This window comes from Homarus americanus, unplaced genomic scaffold (genome assembly GCF_018991925.1).
Source record: "Homarus americanus isolate GMGI-L3 unplaced genomic scaffold, GMGI_Hamer_2.0 scaffold25827, whole genome shotgun sequence".
NCBI lineage: Eukaryota > Metazoa > Arthropoda > Malacostraca > Decapoda > Nephropidae > Homarus > Homarus americanus.
In genome coordinates, this window is record NW_024738300.1 from 12,355,005 (window position 1) to 12,362,504 (window position 7,500).

The 7,500-nt window shown below is 42.8% G+C and overlaps 1 long non-coding RNA gene across 1 annotated transcript in view; it reads right to left on the minus strand.

Annotated features, from left to right (window-relative positions):
• Positions 1–7,500, minus strand: part of LOC121874022 — a 143,299-nt gene that overhangs the window by 10,238 nt on the left and 125,561 nt on the right. The gene's annotated exons all lie outside the window — the stretch shown is intronic.

Below are 7,500 nucleotides of genomic sequence, written 5' to 3' on the forward strand. Positions count from 1 at the left end.
TATATATATTTTTTTTTAATCAACGAGGAAGAAATAGATTAAAGAATAAATATATTTACTTCAGCCATTTTTTTTCCTCTTCGGGAGCAGTGTATTTTATTTATCTGTTTACGTTTTCGAGGTGAGGTGATCAATAGGGGGGGAGGTGGGGTAGGGAAAAGGGGTGGAGGGGGTGTAGGAGGTGGAGGGGGTGGCGGTAGGGGAAAGGGGTGAAGGGGTGGGGGAAAAGGTGGAGGGGGTGGAGGTAGAAAAGGGGTGGAGGGGGGGGGTGGGGGTAGGGAAAAGGGGTGAGGGGGGTGGGGGGAAAAGGTGAGGGGGTAGAGGTGGAGGTGGTAGGGAATGGGTAAAGGTGAGGGGGATTTTTAAAGCACTATACTCGCTTAAGCTCAGGATTAGTGAGAGAGAGAGAGAGAGAGAGAGAGAGAGAGAGAGAGAGAGAGAGAGAGAGAGAGAGGAGAGAGAGGAGAGAGAGGAGAGAGAGAGAGAGTAACAATCATTCAGGCTTGGGTTTCTCTCACACGGCTTCAATTGCATAGCTTAAACTGCTATTTACGCAAGGTTGACTCAAGATCTAGGGTCGGGGGAGGGGTAATAAAAATTGGTACAATATGCTGTTGTAGGTAGTTTGAGGGGAGGGGGGGTGGAGCGTTGTGGTGTTAATCCTATATCTCCCAGTACATCGTCCTCCCGCAGTGTAGTGAATCCAAATGACCTTGGAATAAATCACGTTAACATAGCACACAAAAAATCGTATCCTCATAACTTTCAATACCTTTCAAATTTTTTTCTATACCACCAAAACGTAAAATGCAAAATAAAAACTTTCTAGTGAGTTATTTAATTACAGTTTTAGGTTTAGCTGTGGTTTATTAGGTAAGGAAATTTCAATATCCGACTGGTGATTTGTATATTAAAAGTGAGTTAGGTATTTGGTGTGTGTTAGTGCGGTTTGTTTTTACACACACACACACACACACACACACACACACACACACATTGTTACAGACACACACACACGCCATCCACTCTGCCTGCCCTCCATCACCACCACTCACAAGCAATCTCGTTTCTTTTGGATGTTAGAGCACCAGTAGCTTCTCACCTTAGAGGATCAGGCGATGGATGTACGTGTGTGTGTGTGTGTGTGTGTGTGTGTGTGTGTGTGTGTGTGTGTGTGTGTGTGTGGTGTGTGTGTGTGTGTGTGCGTGTGTGTGTGTTATTAATGTTATTGTTTTTCTAAAGATCATGTTGTTGTTGTTTTTGTTGGATGTTATTTTTGCAATGATTCTAGTGCTGTTATTATTATTATTATTATTATTATTATTATTGTTATTATTATTATTATTATTACATCCTCTAACTATCCATGATGCCTCTCTCTCTCTCTCTCCTTCACCTGATCTGTTAATTTCGCGTAATTAATCCACCCTCCCCTCCTGTCTACCTGCAATTCTTTCTTATCGTCTTCCATCTTTCTTCCTTCTTCCAGTGTCTCTCCCTCTTACTTCACTTCAATTACTTCAGAAGACATAATTACCTCATAGCCATATCTTAATACTTACTTCATTACATTTAAATTACTTGCTTCACTTTCCTATCTTCCGGTTACGTTCACTTTACTATCTTCAACTTACTTCACTCTACAATTAAACTTGCTCCACGTCATTATCTTTAACTTCACCTCACCCCCTTGTCAATTACTTCACTTCTCTATTAACATCACCTCACACTTACTTCACTATCTTCAATTTACTTCACGTCTTCGTTACCCCGCCAGCGAGTCAATCTCAAAAATAAGGTTACGTGGATCTATAACTCCTCCTCCTCCTCTTATTCTTCTTCTTCTTCCTCCTTCTCTCACCCCAGTACCTCCTCCCCCTCTCTTCCTCCCCACAGAACCCTCCCCTTCCTCTTCCTCCCATCCCAACCACCACCTCCTCCTGTTCCTCTCTCTCCCCCCAGCAGCCATCTCCTCCCTCGCCACATCTCACACTGACAATATCACTAACACACACACCAATCTTTATGCTTAATCTGTCTCAGAGCGCCCCGTCACCTGCTGCTGCTCACCGTCCCATTAGTCATTAGTCTCTGCCTTCGTATAGTGAAGATCAATTCAATGACAAGTTTGTTTACTGCAAGCACAGTATGAACACACACACACACACACACACACACACACACACACACACACACACACACACACACACACACACACCCCAAGACCACAACAGATGAGCAGTAGGGTGAGGGGGGAAGGAAGGGAGGGGGGTAACATAAAACCCAACTCGATAATATTTTAACCTTTCCACATCAAAGACTCCAGAGTCCTTTAATCACCCCCAAGAACAACCATTACAAAAAGAGCCACATCACCACAAGAAATACAACCAATCAGAATACAACACTAATTACCGACGTGGCAACTCCATAAGACTCACCAGCCAATCACCAAACCCGCCATTATCTCATTATTTTTTTTATCGCCTCACACTCATCATCCCGGCCCATTATCTTATTATTTCCTATCCACTGAATTATGAAAAAAAAAAAATGAAATTCCAAATCTATTTAATTGGAGAAAAAACAGACCATCAACACCACCGCCAAAACAAAACAAAAAGTCGAAAATTAGGTTGTTAGTTTCACGAGTAAGCGACCCGGTTATAACTCTTCTCAAATTCCGCGTTTATATAACCCTTACGTAATAGCCTAGCCTGGGGTATTCTTACGTGGGCTTAACTTTTAGTATAATGTTGACGCCATTTGAGAGAGAGAGAGAGAGAGAGAGAGAGAGAGAGAGAGAGAGAGAGAGAGAGAGAGAGAGTTACTTATGATACGCTACCAAGTTAATAACATTGAGTTATCTTGGCTGGCTAATTTGTTGCGTTAAGAGACAGGAGAGATGACCAAAGAAAGAGAGAGAGAGAGAGAGAGAGAGAGAGAGAGAGAGAGAGAGAGAGAGAGGCCAATAATAACCACAAAATAGTCACTTACATCAATAATAACGATAATAATAATAATAATAATAATAATAATAATAATAATAATAATAATAATAATAATAACGATAATAATAATAATAATAATAATAATAATAATAATAATAATAATAATAATAATATAACGAAAACAACAACAAAGGGAACAAGAATAAGGACAACAACAACAACAACAGGAATAAAATAAATAAATAATAATAAAAATATATATAAATTACTCATAGGGGCAAACCATTCACCTGACACCAAGCTAAAAATACCACCCACACACACACACACACACACACACCCACACACACACACACACACACACACACACACACACACACCCGGCGAGATGTTGACTGGCTTTGGCTTTAATTCCAATACTCATGCAATCACTGGCGGCGTTCATCCCATGTATAAAAAAAGGTGAAATATCCACATTGGAGAAAAGACTATGTGAGTTTCCCCTAAAATTTTAAGGTATGGTGGGGGGGGGGCGTTGTTAGGGAAGAAATACGTGTAGGTTATGGTTTAGGGTTTATGAAATTTTAGGTATTTAAGTAAACAGATGTGTGGGTTATGTTTCAGGATAAATTATTTAAGGTTTATGGTTCTTTTAGGTAGACGGTGTGTTTAAGGTGGTAGGTTAGATTTTTAGGGAGTCATTGGATCAAGATGTACTCTGACACTCATATGAATACTCTGGCACTCATGAACACTCTGGGACTCATATGAACACTCTGGCACTCATGTGAACACTCTGACACTCATGTGAACACTCTGGCACTGAAGATTATTCCAGACAAGAAAACAAAACAATAAACAACCCCAACAGACAAACAGACAAACAGACAGACAGACAGACAGACAGACAGACAGACAGACAGACAGACAGACAGACAAACAGATGACAGACACCACTACTTCTACGCCCTGTGGGCATGAAACGCGCCAAGACCCCTAATTCATAATTATTACAGTCGTTTTTTCCTCCTCCTCCATACTATAACACAATGGGAACAGGTGTAGCAGCCTTCCTCTACACGGCCCCAGGTAATCTCCACTCACTTCTGGCCACCATCCTTGGTCTTATCTAAAAGTGAAGCCAGCTAGCCACGTCCACATTAGAGAGGGAAACATCAAAATAGAAGAATTTAAAGGAAAAAAAACATCAAAATAGAAGAATTTAAAGGGAAAAAACATCAAAATAGAAGAATTTAAAGGGAAAAAAAATCAAGATTGAAGAATTTAAGGGGAAAAACATCAAAATAGAAGAATTTAAAGGGAAAAAAAATCAAGATTGAAGAATTTAAGGGGAAAAACATCAAAATAGAAGAATTTAAAGGGAAAAAATATCAAAATAGAAGAATTTAAAGGGGAAAAATATCAAAATAGAAGAATTTAAGGGGGAAAGAACATCAAAATAGAAGAATTTAAGGGGAAAGAACATCAAAATAGAAGAATTTAAAGGAAAAAACATCAATATAGACGAATTTAAAGGGGAAGAACATCAAAATAGAAGAGGAACCCCTTTAAAAAAACCTCCCCCAGCCTACGTTTTCTTTATTACTCTCGTTTTCTTTTGCCACCTGAGACAACGTTAATTATATGGGTATAGTACATCAGGTCTCTCTGGCGGGTTTATCGTCTACATTAACCTTCCCTACATCCTCGACCCCCCAAAAAAAACCACAAATTAAAAAACCCCCAGAGAAAATGGATAAAATAACTCAGGATTAATGGACACTTAATTACTGTACATTATTGTAAGTTTCAGAACGCGTCGTTAATCGCCATGCTAGAAAATCGTGGTTGGTAATTTCATCTTAGTTTTAATACACTCTCAAGATGATAGTGGTGATGTTCTCCCAGTCAGTCAGTCAGTCAGTCAGTCAGTCAGTTAGTCATTCATGCATTCATTCATTCATTTATTTATTTAGTCAGTCAGTCAATCAGTTAATCAGTCAGTTAGTGAGTCAGTTAACCTCTTGTGATAGAAAAGGGAACGACCCCTACATGACTCTCTCTCTCTCTCTCTCTCTCTCTCTCTCTCTCTCTGGCTCTAGCAAGGGAAGAATCCCCATATTAATAATCATAAATAAAACCGCAGGGAACCCATAAATACTACATACACAATGAATGGTGTGTGGGAGCCGAGAGAGAGAGAGAGAGAGAGAGAGAGAGAGAGAGAGAGAGAGAGAGAGAAACACTACTTAGCCACTCACAATTCTGGTTGGTGCTGCATTTACGTTAGGTGAGCGTTAAAGTCAAACTGCCCAGTTATGATCGTCGTTACACGGGGGATGATCTCTACGTGCAATTGGTCACCTGAGATGGCTATTGTACCCTAATGGTCTCTGGTGTACTAATTACTGGTCCTAGGTCGTCAGGTGGTTTCGACCAGCTCTATTGAGGTGGTCTTTATACCGAGGTGATCTTAGGGTTTAATTGGTTTCAGGTGGTCGTTAATATTAAGACAGTGTGTGTGTGTGTGTGTGTGTGTGTGTGTGTGTGTGTGTGTGTGTGTGTGTGTGTGTGTGTGTGTGTGTGTGTGTGTGTGTGTGGTGTGTGGGGAACCAGCAAGGAGGGAGGAGAAAAAACCCAATCTACAAGAATCAACATTTTGCCAGGGTCTTCCCTCCACAGACCTGTCTCTCCTCCACCCACACTCAGGTCTTCCCTCCACCACACTCAGGTCTTCCCCCTCCACCACACACTCAGGTCTTCCTCCACCACACCTGGGTCTTCTCTCCACCGACACACTCAGCACCTCTCCACCACACTCAGGTCTCTCCACCACACCCAGGTCTCTCTCCACCACACCCAGGTCTCCACCACACCTGTACCTCCACCACACTCAGGCCTCCACCACACTCAGGTCTTCCTCCACCACACTCAAGTCTTCCTCCACCACACCCAGGTCTTCTCTCCACCACACCCAGGTCTCTCCCTCCACCACACCTGTCTCTCCTCCCACCACACTCAGGTCTTCTCTCCACCACACTCTCAGGTCTCCAACACACTCAAGTCTCCCTCCACCACACCTGCAAGTCTTCCACCACACACTCCAGGCCCTCTCCACCACACCCAGGTCTTCTCCACACCTACAGCCCTCCACCACACTCAGGCCCTCTCCACCACACCCAGGTCTCTCCTCCACCACACCTGGTGGCCTTTCTCCACCACACTCAGGTCTTCTCCACCACACTCAGGCCTTCCTCCACCACACCAGGCTCCTTCCACCACACCTGGGTCTTCCCTCCACCACACCTGTCTTCTCCACCACACTCAGGTCTTCTCCACACACCCAGGTCTCTCCACCACACTCAGGTCTTCCTCCACCACACTCAGGTCTTCCTCCACCACACTCAGGTCTTCCTCCACCACACTCAGGTCTTCCTCCACCACACTCAGGTCTTCCTCCACCACACTCAGGTCTTCCTCCACCACACACACATGATACTGAGAGAAAGTTGAGGCTGTAGCTGACTCTTGAAGGAAAGCGTAGAAAGTCGTAAGTGTTGCAATAAATCATGCAACTGGTGTCGGCAAATGCAGTTGTCCCATGTTGCATGATCAAAGAATAACTTCAAGGAATACACCCCCCCCCCAACCTTCCCCCCCTGCATGACCAAGAGATAAAGTTTCCGGTTTAACTGAGTCCTGAGAGGGAAGGAAGAAGGGAGAGAAAACGTTTGATATTGCAACAAATCGTGCAACTCGTACTGGCAAACACGTCATTAGCTTAATGTTTGTTTTTCATCAGCGGTCAGTCAATGGAGGGAAGGGGGGGGGGACGCTAAAACAGGACCTGCACGCGACCAGTGAATTAGGTGGATCAAAACCCGCTTTAGTAAGTGTTGGTGCCATGATCATCCATTTCTATTCCCTTAAGTACTATAGTTGATGGCATGGGTACAATTTCTCCTTACGATCATCACCTGTATTTAGATATCTAACCAAACCTAACCTAACCAAACCAAACCTAACCTAACCTAACCTAACCTAAGCTAACCTAACCTAACCTAACCCAACCTAACCTAACCTAACCTAACCTAACCCAACCTAACCTAACCTAACCTAGCCCAACCTAACCTAACCTAACCTAACCCAACCTAACCTAACCCAACCTAACCTAACCCAACCTAACCTAACCCAAATGAAGCCCCAGTCTTAATAGCTCAAGATCCTTAAAAACAAAAACAAAATAGATTTCTACCTGTAAAAGTGTAGAGCATTGTCATCTTTCTTCTTTATTACTACTATCATCACGTGCCTTTCACCTACACCTTTATCACGTGTGTGTGTGTGCTGGAGAGAGAGAGAGAGAGAGAGAGAGAGAGAGAGAGAGAGAGAGAGAGAGAGAGAGAGAGAGAGACAACGTATTAATCATTCAGACACAAATCCTTTCACCAACAATAAAATAAAAAAAAATCAACGCCAGCAGAAGCCAACATCATAGCCTGGCGTACAGTACCAGCAGCTACCCAACAAAACACATCATCATCATCAT